Source organism: Chamaea fasciata, unplaced genomic scaffold, assembly GCF_029207755.1.
Source record: "Chamaea fasciata isolate MVZ Bird 193981 ecotype frontalis unplaced genomic scaffold, bChaFas1.0.hap1 SCAF_12, whole genome shotgun sequence".
Classification (NCBI taxonomy): Eukaryota; Metazoa; Chordata; class Aves; order Passeriformes; family Sylviidae; genus Chamaea; species Chamaea fasciata.
The window spans coordinates 5,024,151-5,041,220 of NW_027094097.1; positions in this window are offsets into that span (position 1 = coordinate 5,024,151).

A 17,070-nucleotide genomic window follows, 5' to 3' on the forward strand; every position below is an offset into this window, starting at 1 on the left:
TCGGGCCCTCCCGCGCTGCGGCCACACGGGGGCACTGCTGGCCCCGCCTGGCCCGCCCGACGCTGAGCGGGGTTGACGCTCCCGGGCCCCGCTCTGTCCCTGCTGTGTCCCCTCTCTGTCCCCCTCTGTCCCCACTGTGTCCCTGCTCTATCCCCGCTCTGTCCCCACAAGTTTGTCCTGCTTCTCCCAACACTGCTTGTGGCCTCATCGAATGAGGTGTACGCAAAGCTGTCACAAGTTTATGTATTTCGAGCCCACCCCAAGCATAAGGCAGGCTGTAACTTCCTGCTGCTGGGGCCCAGGGCAGTGCCTGGAGCCGGAGCTGCCCGGGGCTGGGCGGGCAGTGTGACCCATAACCCGGGCGGGCAGTGTGACCCATAACCCGGGTGGGCAGTATGACCCACAGCCCGGGTGGGTATTGTGACCCACAGCCCGGGCAGGTAGTGTGACCCATAACCCGGGTGGGTAGTGTGACCCACAACCCGGGCGGGCAGTGTGACCCATAGCCGGGCGGGCAGTGTGACCCATAACCCGGGCGGGCAGTGTGACCCATAGCCGGGGGACAGTGTGACCCACAGCCCGGGTGGGCAGTGTGACCCACAACCCGGGTGGGTATTGTGACCCACAACCCGGACGGGCAGTGTGACCCATAACCCGGGCGGGCAGTGTGACCCACAACCCGGACGGGCAGTGTGACCCATAACCCGGGTGGGCAGTGTGACCCATAACCCGGGCGGGCATTGTGACCCATAACCCGGGCCTGTGTCTGAGCGAGGAAAACAGATGCTATTTATTGAGAGATGCAAAATACCAAGGAAATCTTAGGGTAATCGCAGCACTCTGATGGAACCTGATGAAAACTTGCGATCAACTCGAGTGATCACCAACACGAATGCAGTAACAATTGTTCACACCAAACCTTCCATGCGGAGTGAAGTGTCCCCGAGGAGAGCCCGGGCGCCCCGTGAGGACAGGTCGGGCTGCAGGAGCCGAGCCCGCTGGTGTGCCCGCAGCCCAGCCTCCCTCGGCCCCCGGCTCCCCCCGGCTCCCCCCGGGCTCTGCAGCAGCACCCTGCTCCCGGCCGGCTCAGGAGCCGCGCCCTGGACCAATCCCACCCCCTCCGGGAGCTGCTGCAGGCTCCAGGATTTAAGGACAAAAATAAAACCACCACCCCCACCAAAAACCAACCTGCATTTTGCGGCCCTATCTGTCAAGTTTTGCAGCTGGCCGATCTGTGTAGGCAGTAGTGTGATAGTGGATATTATTTACTCATCTCTTTTATCGAGTCATTAATTTTAATTAGTTGATGAAAACATTGGAGTTTTTCTGTGTCGAACTCTTCCCTATATGTATTAATAACTGGAAATAGAAATAATTCTCTGTGTGTATTTTCTATCTCTGGCTCTGCCTGACCCTCCATGGCCCCATTTGGTTGCTGGTGCTGTGCTGGGGCTGTGGGGCTGAGCTGCCTCAGCAGGAGCTGCCCACCCACACCGACAGCAAGGCACGCCTGGCTTCACCACGTGCTCTGCAAACGTCCTACACCTTTAGCCTTCTAATTTTTGATGAGTCTTTGATTTCCATCCTTTTTATCTTTCATTTTTCAGCTGATTCCCTGTTCCATGGAGTGGAGACATCTGGGAATGTAAGGATAATTATATAGAAGTTACAATTACATATATATATATATATATATAAATTATATATATATATATATATTGCAGCCAATATAAATTGTCTGCATTTACCTTCACTTTGTAATGAGACCAGTTTGATTCTGCTAGTGCTTATGTGTGAAGATGCAATTCACTGGGTAACATCTCACATTCCACACTGCAGGTTGGAGTATTTTTAACCATGCAAACTTCCCACCTATCAAAGTAATTTGCAAAGGTAATTTTGTTTCTACTCATCTATTACAATAAATCAATGAATAAATAAATTATAATGCGGCAATTAAATGTACAATGAGATGGGCAACAACTATTAATAAATGCAGAGCTAGTTGCCCAAAGGTGAACAGACTCCCCCTCTCTTCTTACAAGTCAGGTAATGATCTTTCTATAATGGAGAAACAGGCAGCTGTTAAACATGTAAATGAAACCAAGGGATAGATGAGTTCACACTACAATACTGTTCTTCAGCCCCATTATTATTGTTACATTATCGGTTCCTCTGTGACTTTTCCTCTGAATATTTAAAGACAGGGAGGGGATATGCAATTATGCTTAAACATCCTTCTGCCAAATGATTGACTGTATGAACCCAACCAGGCTGCTGAGGAAGGAGTTGGCTCCCACCAGCAACCTAACTGGAACAGGCTGAGTTTTATCCCAGCAGAACTGTTACAAAGCCAGTGTTGATCTTCTGGATAATTCAAAGGAAAATGCTGAAATTTCATGAGGGATAGAGATCCCTTAAAAACAAACAAACAAACAAAAAAAACCCCAAAAAACCCCAACAAATTTGCATTATTAAATATCTAATCTAAACAAAACTATACAAGTAGGATTTAAACTAGTGTATCTTCTAATGTTAAATCTGGCTGTGAGTTGTAATATCACTGCTACCCTCAGTATTTGATATTTCTACAAGGAAAAGCAGAATACAGTTTCCCCCCTGCAGTCTTGTTCCTGCAGTGGGCATGCTTGGGGATCCTTCATGTTTCTTCGGTTTGCATCCATTCTCAATATCTTTTTCCTCTTCAAAATTAATTGTCAGAGAAATACCGTTGCGTTTGAACACCTTCATTTCTTTATGCAATAGCCTCCACAGTGAATCCCTTGTCATTTTGCTCTGGCTCTTTCCTGAGCATGTGCTTGTGTTCTCTATCTCTCTGTGTCACTTGCTGTGTTTGTGTTTGCCTACATGTGCTTTACCACCCGAGATCACCTTATTCCAAAAACTTGTTTTCAAAGGAATGATTGATGCTTTGGGGTTTGCCTCAGTCTGAGCTGACTCTGGCACCCCATTAATGTGGGGTGAGGAGACACAGCATTGCCAGGATATCAAGTTGTTAATCTAAAACTTTCTTATATTTAGAAGAGTACAGGTTTCCCTCCCAGCCCCCCATACAGTTTGAGAATTTCAAGGGCAGCAGTTGGCAGAGAATTCAATGAAGCTCCAGTGGTTGATTTATTGTAATAGATGGCAGGAAACAGAATTATCTTAGCAAATTAGTTTGGCTGATAGGAAAGCTGGCCAGCAGATAAGGGGCAGTGCTGATACCTGACCTGACCTGCACATGCCTCTGACAGAGTTTCACCAATTTGAAGCTCAGGATGAGTCACTGCACTGAGCAGAAAGTGCTCAGGAAGAACAAAGCAAGCAGGATGTGGCACGAGCTGCACGCAGCATGCTCCCTGGAAGCACTGTCCTTGACACTGCCCAGCTGCCCTGCAGTTTCTGGGTCAGGTGAGAAATATTGTCTGATCCATTCATCATTTTATACAATTGAGGCATTCAGGAAGAGGCTGTTTCACAGAAAAAGCTGGACAAGTCTTTCAACTGCGTACTGCAGTCACTGATGTTCAACAGTATTTACCAACCCCAATTCAATGATTTCTTTGGCTTTCCACTGCTGCACCTCTCTGGCTCTTTAAAGCCCAGCCGCAGCTGGATGAGGGCACCTATGTCAGTCAGGTGACTTATGGAGATTTTGCTGAAGGTTCATAGTCTTCCAGAATGCAGACAGAATGCATTTAACTCTCACCAAACTGTCTACTCCCACTTTTCCTGTTTATACAGGGAAAAAACAGAATCCTCAAAGCCTCGAATAATTTCACAGTATATTCTATTTAGCACTGAGTGCAGCTGTGTCTGCAGTAGGGCACAGAAGCTGTTTAAAACTGGGCAGAAAAAAAAAAAAAGATAAACACAGATATAAAAAGCTCACATTTGAGAGGAGATCAGTTTGGGAATTGTCACTAACTGCACACACAACTCTGACTTTGACAGCAGACCCCAAAGGATCCTCGTCTGGAAACTGACAGTTTTGGTATCTTTCATCCTTGGGAGGCAAGTGCCTTCCATGCCCTCCGAGTTTGCTCAGAGATGCTGACTTGGGACCTCACAGACAAAAGTGCTGGAATCCAGTGGAGCAGTAAATTCTGTGCACCAAGTCCCCATGAGCTCAAAAGTGCAGAGTGGTGGAACACCTCATGGCAAGAGCAGGCTGAGAGATGGACACGGTGTCCTGGACCCTGCAGGTATTGGTGCCAGCAGAGGCAAAAGCCTTGACACCTGTGTGCCACCTGGATTAGCATGTTCGTCGAGGGTGTACAGGAAAGAGTTTGACACTCTTGGTTAGTAGCACTGGTCCTGTCTTTGCACGGGCTGGAAGCCCTGCTTGGCTCCTGCAGCCAGAACCTACAGCCACCTCTTAATTCTTGTGACAAGGGTGAGGAAATTAAATTATAAACATGGAGAAAAATGCTATGATAAACACTGGGGGGGGGTGGGCAGGGAGAGAGGGACGGGAATGAACCCTTTCTGCAAGGTAAGAACTCCGTGATAAATAGATCTGTGCATATTTCCCAGTCTCATTCCTCACTTGCCAAGTCTGATGCTATTTTCATTAGGCCATGTTACCATACATGTCATTTTATACAAAGGTGCAGTATATCACAACTGGAGGTTGAGGTGCTTGTAGTGAACACAAATGAGCTTGTAATGGTCCATCTGCTTTGATTTTATTTAGTGATCCCTCAAGGGCTGGGAGCTAGAGTGAGAATAACAATGCTTCAACCCATCTGCTATTGTAGTACCAGCTCCAGTTGAATTATCACATGTTCTGAGTGGCTGGCATATGCTGTGACATAAAGCCACAAGAAAGTGTTGCTCTCCAGCTGTTGTGTTGACAAATACTTTTCAGCCAGTCATTAAGTTCAGCTCAATAACCAGGGGGAAACTGTAGCTAAAAGTTGATTATTATTTTATTTTATTTTAAGCATTAGAAATCACTAGTACAATATATTTTATTTAAAAATGTGTCACTAAGGGCACACATTGTATGTGAGCTCTAACAATAAAAAATTCGCCGTGATGCCCATAAATTTATGTGTTGTAGGATTGGATGGGCAGCCGTGTAACTGACAGTGTAAATCTCAGTAATGAGGCTCTGGCTAACCTTGTTTAAGCAGTAGCACATCTCAAGATGTGTATGTATAAACTTGCTGGCCTGGCAGTGCTATGGGCCACAAACAGGCCTGACCGTGGAAGGAACAGCTCGGGAAGAGATTGTGATCTGAAGCCCCATGCAGGGATAGATAACCTGACTGGCTTTAGGTTGAGGAGGAAAGTGAGGCCAGACCTACGCAGAGACGGGGACCTTGTGGGCACAACAGGTTCAGCCGGCCCATCTGGCACTGCACCTCGTCTTGGCTGCTGTGTCACTGCTAAAAGTGGCCACTAATTTGGCCTTTACCCCCTTGTCTGCCCTTGGTGGCCTCCTGAGGAGCTCAGGTCACTCTGGAGCCACCCCAAGCTGTGCCCACACAGATCACTTGCTCCAGAGCAAGTCTTAGTGTTTGTGGATGTCTGCTGACAGCAGTCAGACTGTCCCCTTGTCCTTCCTCTCTCCACCGTGTCCTCTCAGGGCTGCTGGAATCCACCACTGTGCCTGGGAACAAAATAAATGGCATTTCCTGGAGGTTCAAAAGCTGATACATGGATGGATATAAGAGGGAAAGGAGATGTTCCCTGCTCAAGCTGAGAACACATTCTCTCTTCCTGCAGGTAGCACACCATGGGCAGCGCACACCTTTGGGCACTGCCCGCTGTCCAGCAGGCACAAGTTCAGTGAGAACAGAGCCAGTAGAATCTCTTCTTGATATTCCAGTACACTCTCCAGAACTCTCCTGCCTAACCTAAGGCACCCCTGCTGCAGGGGAAGGGTGTGTGAGGGGTCCAAGCAGAGGACCCTGCGGGCTGGTCCAAGCCCCGAGCGCTGCGGGTGCCCCAGGAAGGCCGGGTGGGCTCTCTGGGGCGCTGGGGCCACTCTGTTAACCACTGCACTGGGGAGGCAATCCTTAAACACGACTTGCACGCCTCTTTTCCCTCAGGAAAACAATGGGCGCTGTTCACACCGAGGCATTTCAGCTCTAGAGGTTTATATTTCCTATTGTGCCCAAGGACCCGTGGGTGCCAGCTGTCACTGGTGCTGCCATTGTGTTATGATCCCCTGGCTAGTGCAGGAATCGTTGATTACGTTCCCTTTTGAATCAGTTGATTACCATGAATAATAGGCCAAAAAGGCTGTCAGCATTTTGACTTTAACTATAACTGTTACAATTAATTATGGGTTTAATTAGCATATATGCCTAGCAGTAGAGAATATAATACTTCATGGGTAACAGATGATCCTGCAGCTGTAGCATAAAGTGTGATACAGGTTGGGACACAGATAGTTATTAATAAATGGCTGCTATTGTTTGAGGTCCTTATTTATACAAATTAGCAGGCACGACATAATCAACCCAAACTGTATAATTTATAATAATTGATTTCATTTTGACTGACCACCAGTCGGCCTACTACATGCCCTCAGAAGAAAAATAGCCCTATTAGGATAAGTTTAATCCTAAACATAGCTAATGAATCCTATTACTTTAAGGTCATATTTGAAGCTTTTGTTAATTGTCAGAACCATTTTAAATTGATTAGAGTTAAATTAAATCAATGTAATGTTTAGAAAAACAATATTTCTAATGGATGAGGCCAAGCTGACCTCGAATAAACATATTTATCAACCGATTTCAGTGAATGAGAAGGCTAGCAGCTGGGCTCATAATTCATGATTGTCTATAATATGGGAAATGTCACTATCTAGGCCATTAATTATGTCAGGTAATAAATCTGTTGCTCACAGTTGAGCATTTGCCAGTTGGGGTAACAACCCCCTCAGCAAGGTTATGATGTTTAGAGACTCTCTCCTTGCTAAACCCACACTTGACAGCAACAGAACAACTGCATGCGACTTTGGGGGGAATGAATGTGGTCTTTTCATAGCTGCCAATTACCTGACAACATGCCAGGCTGTGATAGCTTAGTATGGAATCATCATTTGAAATAACAAGGATGTTCTATGAGGAAAAAGTTTTGCTGCATTGTATAACTACATTTTCCAGGCTAGAGGGGTCAGCTATTAATGGTTCCTTACAGACCAGCACTAAGTGACTGACTTCAGGAAATATTATCATGTGGCAAAATGTGTAATGATCATAGAAATACCTGCTTTGCACAAGTCTGAGAGTGGGTTAACATGAACTGGGGTACAAGATGCAGTTTAATACAAGAGGATGTAGGAAAAAAGTTACACAGAAGCAAGATCAGTTTAAAGTTAATCATGCATTCAGCAGCTTAGAAAAAGGCCTGGCATTATTGCAGACAAATGACAAAAAACATCTGCTCCCTGTTCAATATCTTGTCAAAAAATAGAGCAAAGACAAACTCAATTTTCATAAAGAAAGAGTGAGAAAATAGTAAAAAATGGCACAATAGTAACCAAAAGGAGGGAAATTCTCATTTTTATCACAGAAGAATATAAGTAATAAATATAGTAATTCTATTTAAAAAGACCAGGATAAGTGATGAAAGGTTCACTAAATTAAAAAGGATCTGAAACAGATCAAAAAGATTCCTACAATGTTTCGGGCTGCTTTACTTATCCCCTGGAACTGGCCTTTCCATGTTGCAGGTTGGTACAAGATGCTGTGCTCTGGTCACCCCCTGAACTGATCCCCTTCCTGCAGGCTGCTCTGCTTTTTGGAACATCAGCTGGCTTTGCATTTTCGGCTCAGCTGCAAGCTTCAACACTGAATTTGACCATTAGTACTAATAAATAGTCACATCCTGACAACATTAATCAGAAGTTAACACAGAGTCTCAATCGCGGGTTTTGCACAGGCGAGGTGTGAGGCCCTGGCAGGCTCACACTGCACTTGCATGGACATGATCCACCCTTGGGCTTCATAAATTGGCTGTGTCCTCACTGAACCACATCAAATAGCTCTGAACAGCCACAGGTATGTTGTGAATTGGCCTTTTTCTGCCTTAAGTGTATCAACAGCTCCATGCAAAGCACTTGTGAAAGTAAACATGAAATGCAAATTGTAAACTTACACGTATTATGAACAACAGATAAATAAAAGGGCCTTTCAATCACAATGTAAAAAATAGTTTCCTGTGAGGAGAAGAAAATAGAGATGCTTTCTTGACTTCAAATCTCTGGCAGATACTTTGCTGACACTACTTGCAATTAAGCATTTAAATAGAAACTGGTTCTATTTGTGTATAAATTATTAGCAGGTTACGAAGAATACAAGAAAATCAAACACTCAGCTGTGAAACATTGCACTGGAGAGCTGCTTTAGGATATTAAGACAATGTGTGTGTGTTTGTGTGAGAAAGAATAAGAGACTGTGTTTGTATGGGTGTATATAATTACTTTTTCATTTCTTGGGCAAAAGCTGTGTGTGTGTGTGTGTGTCTTTTCCTTTATGGCAAGGAAAATTGCTCTTCTAACCTGTCTTCAAAATGTAATAACTTTACTTGCAACCAACCACTGTAGACCTGAACTGGACTCTGAATTATTACTGTGAGTTGAAGCATTTCTTTAACAAAACTGAGTCCTTTAATATCCCCCACCTCTGTTATTAGATGGACGAATGAATTTTACTTTGAACATAACATGCGGCATTGTCTGAAAATTGCCAGTATGAACTGAAGTTGGCAGGTATTTTCTTGCTCTCCTCGTCAGTGATTGCCATTTATTATATGTTGCACCTTTATCTGTCAAATACCGCAGAGCGCTATATTGATTTGTGTCTGCCGCAAAGCAAAGGTCACTTTGATCAACATACTACAAAACCAGAAAAAGTAGGGTTCTGACATTTCATTACCTGGGAAAAAAAGGACTAAAATAAATAAGAATATGTTTGAGAACAGAGCACTTCAATATCACAGTGTGCAGTAACTGTAATTAACAAAAGAACTGCTCTATTGAGGTTAAGGAGAAAAAAAAAAAAAAGAAGGCAGGTTTTCTTCCAGTGACTGCTCTTTACATGACTGAGTCTGTAACGTTACAGCTGTGATCTTACTGAAGGGTTACATTCATTACAAATCAAATACGTTTTGCTTCTCAGATTCAGACTTTTAACGAGCAATGAAACTCTGGAACTATTTAAGGATTGGGGAAGATTTTATAAAACTTTTCATTTTAACTGAGGAACCCTAATCAGACTGGGGATTGTTTGTGCTATACCCAGATGAGGAAGTGGTCTCTACATTAGGAATGCACAGTCTGAAGAGATGAATCACAGGAGACAGAACTGGACCCACTGCAGCATTCTGTGTGCCCCAGGTCCACAAGGATTGGGACACACAGAATGTAGCAGTGCAGGTGGAGCCAGAAAAGAAGACCATGTCTTATCTCCATTTTATAATTCTAGTTCCCAAGAACATGGTTGTCTTCAGGAACTAGCACACAAAATAATGATTTGGGAGGAAAGGAGTGCTGCAGGCGATGTAGTCTTCTTATTTTCCTTCCTGCCCAGTGCCTTTCAGGTACCCCCTCCATTTTGTCTCACTGGGATCAGCAGACACTTTGCATTGTGTAAATAAAATGGGACCTAATTTCTGTGGAATTTTTCATTTTGTCAGAAATTTCTGTTGTATATTTTGGGAATCTGCTCTTCAGTGTAGTTCTCCATCCCTTTCCCAGTAGATCCTGCAAAAACGCCTATCATTTTTCCATAAGGAACCTAATTTTCCTAATAAACATGATAATATAGCAGTTTGGGGTTTTTTTCCCCACACAGCACCCTGATGCCCTCAAGATGCATCTGGTATTTCAGATCCTGTTTTTCCTAAACAGAAAAATCAATCTCACAAGTGCACAAGTAACCGAGTGGCCAGGCTGCTCTCCCCTCATTACTGCTGGGAAGTTTTGGGGTTTTTTTTTCTGGTGTCACAGTGTTCAGTTCTTCACCTGAAGCCCCATTTTCATGGTAACCCGGTGAGCAGTGACACCTCAGAGCTTTGCTGCACCTCCGAGCAGTAGGGTGCATATCACAGCTTGCGTGGCATATGGCAGTGCTTATCATGTCAATAACAAAGTCGGAATAATGCAATTCGTGGTTGTAATTATCTTTTATTATTATCAAGGGTCATTCCTGGGCTCTTCATCCTTTCATCTCATGTGGAATTTTGGGCTTCCTTATTAATTAAATAGGCAGTGTGATTGAATTAGCCAATCAGCTCTGCCTGAAGGGATGAGCACTGATCCAAACAAAGGGCTTGATTCCACAAACTTGTTGCTGTGAGGGAGAGTCTTGCAGGGAGATGGTTGCCAAGAGTAGGCTCCTAGGACTTGGCAAACCCAATCCCTGTTAATTTGAAATCATTAGACCAGGTAAAAAATTCCATTTGGATGCTTTCCTACTAGGAAATAATTGTTTATCAAGCATGAAACTTTCCATGGGGTTGTTTGATTTTATTAAAAATAATGTGTTTGAAAATAATCACATTATAAATAATAAACACTGTATAGTGTTCTGCTGTTACCATTTTTTTTTCTCAGAATCATACATCAATTTTAGATTTGTAAAGTTTAAAGAGAAAATAGGAACAAATCCTTTTAGCATTAAGAGAGGAGTCCTGACTGTTCCCACGTATTCGAAGAGTTTTGCTCTAAAATCCTGTATTGCAGAAAACCTCCCCCTAATAAAAAGATTAGTCTCTGTCTTCAACAATTACTTCAACCAGACAATGTATGTTCCCTGCTCCTAAACCACAGATTAAAATCCCACATGGCAACAGGGCTATGCATCTCTTAAGTATCTGTGCCTGAAAGGCACATTGGAAATGTATGCAAATGCAGCTCATCTCTATCCTGCTCCACTGTTCTCACTCCCTTTTTTCCTTCCTTTATCTTGACATGTTTACTATTTCTTCTACACTGTGCTTCACTGAATAGCAGATCAAACTTCAAAGCAACTTTTAGTTTGAAATTTGTTTCCAAGCTCCGAAGCTATTCTTTTTCTGACAGCAGTGGATAAGAAATTGTCACTACCACTGGTGACATGTCATCGGGAGATACAGGAATAACAGATGGGCAGCACTGAGATAACAGGAAGTAACTTCTTTAAAAGATTGTGTTGACATCACCAACTCTGAGAGCAGAGGTAGAATGACCCCCAGAAGGGAATCCAATCTGCTCAGGTCTTTCTGACTCACAGGTGATTTTTTTTTTCTTACTTATTTTCATAAGCAGATCATATTGGATCTAAAATTATCTGAAGTTTTAAGACATCTGTGTTAGAATTGGTAGTAACTATTAATGGGGATTAAGAAAAGGATGAATGGATTTAGTCACTAACTCCAGTGTTTGAAATGATAGCATTAAAATGATAAAATTATCATAAAAGATAAAATGATTCCTGATGTTACTGGCATAACTGAATGCCATTAATAAGAGTCAAGATTCCTTGATTGCAATGTGAGATCAATGGGTTATGACATTTTGATGACAGGCTGATGGATCTGACTTTCCAAATGAAGGATGATTGATTGTGACTCCTCAAAAGTGTGGCTCATTATCAGCATATCTAGGCAACTCTTGACACCCACTATACATAACACCTATTATGGAATGTCAAAAGTCTTCGCTTTGGGTGCGTGGCCATGACTTGTGAGGAAATTAATTGTTCTGCTTCCTGCAAGATACTGTAGCATATTGCATGAGACAAAATAGGGCCTGGTATCTACAAGGAAAGCAGCACAGAAGCCAAGAAAAACAGTGGTTTTTTAGCCCTCAGTGCATTTCATATCTAACAGATGGTCCACAAGCCTCTAAGAAAACTGTACTTCTTGATGGCAGTAGGAAAATGATATAAAGCATGACATGGGCTTCATTTGCTGCATTTTATAAAAGTCTAGGAATTTGTCTGCCCGACCAGGGATGAAACAGAAATACAGAAAAAACAGATTTTTTGATTTCAAAGAGACCTGCATTAGAGCTAATTATATTTGAAAGTACCCTGCTATGCTGCATTTCACATTTTAAATTTTAAAAAGACGTGACAGTGTTTTATTTATAGCACATTACAGTCCAATTCAGGTTTTGGTCTAGGGTGTAAACTCTGTTATGTAAAATTGTTGTAGAGTGGATAACATGGATGCTGTCATGGAGTGTATGTCAGATGCAGGGAATTGTCACGGTAAGAAAATAGTGCCTGAACTGTCTGGCCCAATGCCCCATCCTGTACTGAGTGCTATTTTTGAAAGAAGTTTATATTACAGAAGAAACTGCTAAATATGATTTAAAAAAGGTATGTTAAATGTGGTCTGTTGATCAATGCATGGTGTTTTCTTGCCTCCTTCAGAATTCTTTGAAAAGCTCTGGGCCACTGAAGGAAAATCAGTCACAGCAGAATTTTTTCCTGCCTGACAGAGTTAAAACAACAAAGAGCCAGGAAGAGACAGATTTGTTCAGGGAGATAGAAGACCCAACCACCCTCTGCTATGAGCTTCTGAATCACTAGATGTAGGTATGCAGGATTTCAAACAGGCATTTCAAACAGTTTCAAACCACCATTTTAGCATAATATTAATTTGGCTTGGAGCACATCATAATGTATTGATTTTCCACCTAGAACAGTAAGACATTAGACAATTAAAAGTTCAAGAATATTACTAATTCTGCCAAGTCTTTCCAATTATTTTGTCTCCCAAAGGACAAAGAATACAGAAAAGCTTCATACTGAGAAAATTACCTCTTATACAAAAAAAAAAAAAAAAAAAAAAAAAAAAAAAAAAAAAAAAAAAAAAAGTATTGTGAAGAAATATTCTTTTAGACCAAGGAAGAATCAGCTGAAAAATAATTACTTTCCCCTACTGGAAAACAGTTGGTGTCTGGCTAAAATAAGGTACCATTTATTCAGGCAAGGATTTGCATTGGAGTGCTCCTGGTAGGAGCTGGACTTGCACCTGTGGGTCAGCTTTGAAACAGTCAAGTCTTAAAAACAGCTAATAAATAAATAAATAAATAAAACTTAATAAATAGTAACTGTTAGCAGATTCCTCTCTGCTTTGGAAGGTCAGTGAAGTCCCAGGTGACCCATGATGCAGGCCCACCATTGTGTCCGTTCCTGCGGCCCCTGTGCCAGAATGGTGCAGGAGGAGTGGCAATTTCCAGCACTTGCTGATCTCATGGGCTTGCCTTTTCATGTGACAAAGCAGGAGGTCTCTGCTGGCTTGGGAAGGCACACTCACATTTGTGGTGTTGACTGACAGGTGAGTCACAAGTTGCTCCTCTCTGACCTGGGCCCAAGCACACTGAACCAAGAGCCCTGTTCCACTTTGATCTGTTCTTGTCTGATGTCTGCACTGACTGGGGCAAGTGATTACACAAATCACAGGACAATGGACATCTGTCCTGGATCTCTGTTGCTGGAACATCCCCAGCCAGCAGCTCCCAGAGTTTCAGTTTGTATAAATCAGTGTAATTATGAGCGTGTGTTTTCAGGAGTGCCACTGCTTGGTCCTTTATCACATCTTAAGAAATTTCCTAAAGTGATGTCACCATATCAGCTGCAGAGAAATCCTGGTAGGCAAAGATTGGATCAAGTCCTAAGTGTCAATTTGAAGTCATCGGACTCTATGCTGCTATTTTTTAAATTCAGTTTCTTTTCTGGGGGAAAAAAAAAAAGCACAGAATCTGCTCAGATCCAGTAGATTTGATTGATGAACAGTTCATAACCTGCTAACTGAAGCCTTCTGAGCCGATCATTCATTATCAAATTTAAACCAAAATATTTCTTCATCCTTAATGGAGAAGTCTGCTACAATTTGATAGTGGAGCTACAGGATATTAATAGTGGGTTTAAAGAAATTGCCCTGTGTATCTCCAGAATTCCCGGTTGCTTGTCCAGCTGTGGCAGTATGAATGGTTTACAGAAGAGGACATTGTTGTCCGTAATTTTTACAAACACAAAGAGGCTGAATCTGTTTACAGCGGCTCCAGCACAGGAGCTCCTGGAGAACTGCAGAGGGCTGGTGCTCCCCCAGGAGAGTTTGCAGGCTCCTCTGGTACCCCTGCCCATCTGTTTGCTTCTCTGGTCACCAAACTGTCCCCTGGGGGATCTTCACCCCATGTCTGCTGTCACAGGGTTGCACTGTCTTTCCAGAGCTGTGTGCCTGATGCTTCACTTAAGAGGTCTCTAAGACAATGACAAAAGTCTTCTGAATAAATTGCTGAAATTCAGCTACGTGTCATTTCCCCCTGACTGTTTTCCTTCCACCTGCATGCCAATAGTTTGGGGGGTTTTTTTTTGTTTGTTTGTTTGTTTTTTTAAGTAATTCTCCCTTTTGGTTTTACCCTCTCTGAAATAATTCTGTATAATTTTTATTCTGCTAAGTCAATGAATTAATAGTCAGTGAAGTTTCTGAAATGGCTGGTCATGGGGGGGAAGGTGAGGGTGGGGCTCACTGTTCTTTCCAGTATGAAGTACATTCATATGTTCCAGTAACTTTTAATAGAGGCAGATTTAGAAAAATCCCAAGTCCTCACCTTAGTGGATGAAGTAGCTCATCCCCAGATGCCCAATTTCCAATTTTAGGGAGTATATGGCTCTCAAACGTCCAGGCAAATATGAGCCCAGGATGACCAGAGCAGATCCTTGGATGTGCAGAGCACTTGGGACAATTACCTTATTGCCTTCTTCATTCCTGTGAGGTGTTAACCCAGGCACCCAGGAATGGTAATTTAGATGTCATGAGGAGTTATTGAACTCCTCGTGTAAGAAAGATCTGTACAATTTGCTGTGAGTGACATCTCAATGTCACAAGGGGGTGATAGCTGGATGCTAATGCCACTTGCTTGTTTCTTCCCTTACCAAAAAAAAAGAAAAACCTAGAAAATGCAATTTATTATATTAATGATTTTTTTTAAATTTTCAGATTGTAAGACTGTTTTGCACTTGGTGCTGTACAACTGAGGAACTAAACATGACCCTTTCCTCAAAAGACTTTCAAAGAAAAACTGCACTAGCCAGAGAAAGATGGACTAACACAGTCCTGGTCAATATAGTAGTCTGTCAGTTAAATATTTGCTCATTTGCATGGCGTAAAATGAGTGTCAGTTCTGATTAACTGGGCTTGGTTAGAAAGCTGGAAGAGAAGCACTGCCAGCACAAGCTGGAGAGAAAGTCAGACAGGATAGAGCTGCGTAATTATCACAAGAGTTGGAGACAAACAGAAGATTCTCCTACGAAGGAAAATAGTTCCTGCTCTCTCCCCATCCCGATTCCCATTTTCTGTTAGCATGAGGGTCTGAAGAAACGAAGAAGGGTAACAGCTTAAATTAAAACATAAAACTTTTGTGAATGTAACTGGGAAAGACTTTCACCCCTGCATTGGCAACCCAATCTGGAAGAAGTGCTGCTTCTTAAAGAAGTAAAATGTAAGATTTGGAGAAGGAGGCCAATTTCGGTTTTAGGGCATTAGCTCTTATTCCATGAGAATTCCTTTAAGCCACTAATTCAGATCAATAAATAACCAGAAAAGTAATCCATGGACTACTACTTAGGCCACCACTTGAGTGTTTCAAGGATATAACTTAGAAATGTGATTTCCCCCACCCCCATCCCATCCCACAGAAAACTTGTGATTTTATGTGCTTTTTTATGCATGTATTAAACAAATGGCACAGCTGAATAGCTTTTCTTAAAAACTGGACATTCACCAAAAAGAAGTTTGCCAGCACAGACAATTAGGCTTTCTTCTTTTAACAATAGATTGACTGACTGGCACATTTGAAATGCGAGCGTATTTTTTATTCCTCCGTTCACCCTTTGAGCTGATAAACATGAACAATGGGAAACAGCTGGGACAGGAAAACATTTTAGTTTGTATTTTCAAAGCAAGCAAGAAATAAACCCATCAGTGGGAGCCAGATCACATCTTCTGCCTTAGGGGTAGTCAGCAATTGGGGGGAAAAATACGATCCATATTTTTAATCAAACATTACATATTTATTAATGTGCAGCTGGCCTATTGTGTGCATGATTTTTTTTCTTTAACGCTGTGCTGCGTCCGTCAGCCTGACATTGTTCTGTAACTGACATTACTCTATAAGGATCTGGAAATGCACAGATTTAATAGGAATCATTGAGACAATTGCTTTCTGTATTATTAGGTCTGTGTGACGTAGGTACCATCTGAAATTCAATTTTAGAAGAAAAATAAGATATTGTTCTATCGAGGCAATTTTGTGCACCTGTGATACAGTAAGAACATACACCCCCATGCTCCTATTTTCCTCCTCACTCATCTAACTTCACGGCCGTTTAATGATATGTGCCACTCTTTTGTTAAAAATGTTTGGACAAATGTATTTTGATGCTTATTGAGATTAAACTTTCAGTACATCTCCCTGGTAGCAAAGGTTGGGCTGTTCATTAGTTGGAGGTTTGGCCTTGTCAGGTTCCATTGACTGCTGGCTAAAAGGATCACTTTATCATCATTTGTCTGCAATGGAGACAGTCTTTATTCAGCCTTGATTCCTCTGGGGTCACAGCTGTCATAACTTCACTTGCTTTATAATGCAGAGCCCAGTTTCACAATCCCCTTAGGTAATTGTCTAATAGATTCAGTTTACCTTAATATAGGTAATATGTTATTTACAAAGAAATACAAGGGAAAGTGAGGGGCAATATTGCTCAAAACATCCCCCTCCTAACCTACTGCTTGGGATCAATCATTTGGAAATTATGTTAAACTCAGTTCTCATTTTAAACCCAAAAGGGAAATAGACCTTTTTTTTTTTTGAGTTTTACTCTGATCCTTCAGCTGCAAATCTCTAGACCGAGCCCTCTGGCCTGGTTTTCTGCTGGTGAAAGTTGAGATAACTCTGCAAATTTTGATAAGGCTATGGTGTTTTGGAGGCCTTCATTTGCCCTTACAGTTCAGATCCTGAATATTTTATGTGCTGAAAATTATAGTTCAATTTAACTTGAAACAGTAAGTTTGACTTATGGTCAGTGTGTTATTCTTTTGAGCCAAAACCCAGCA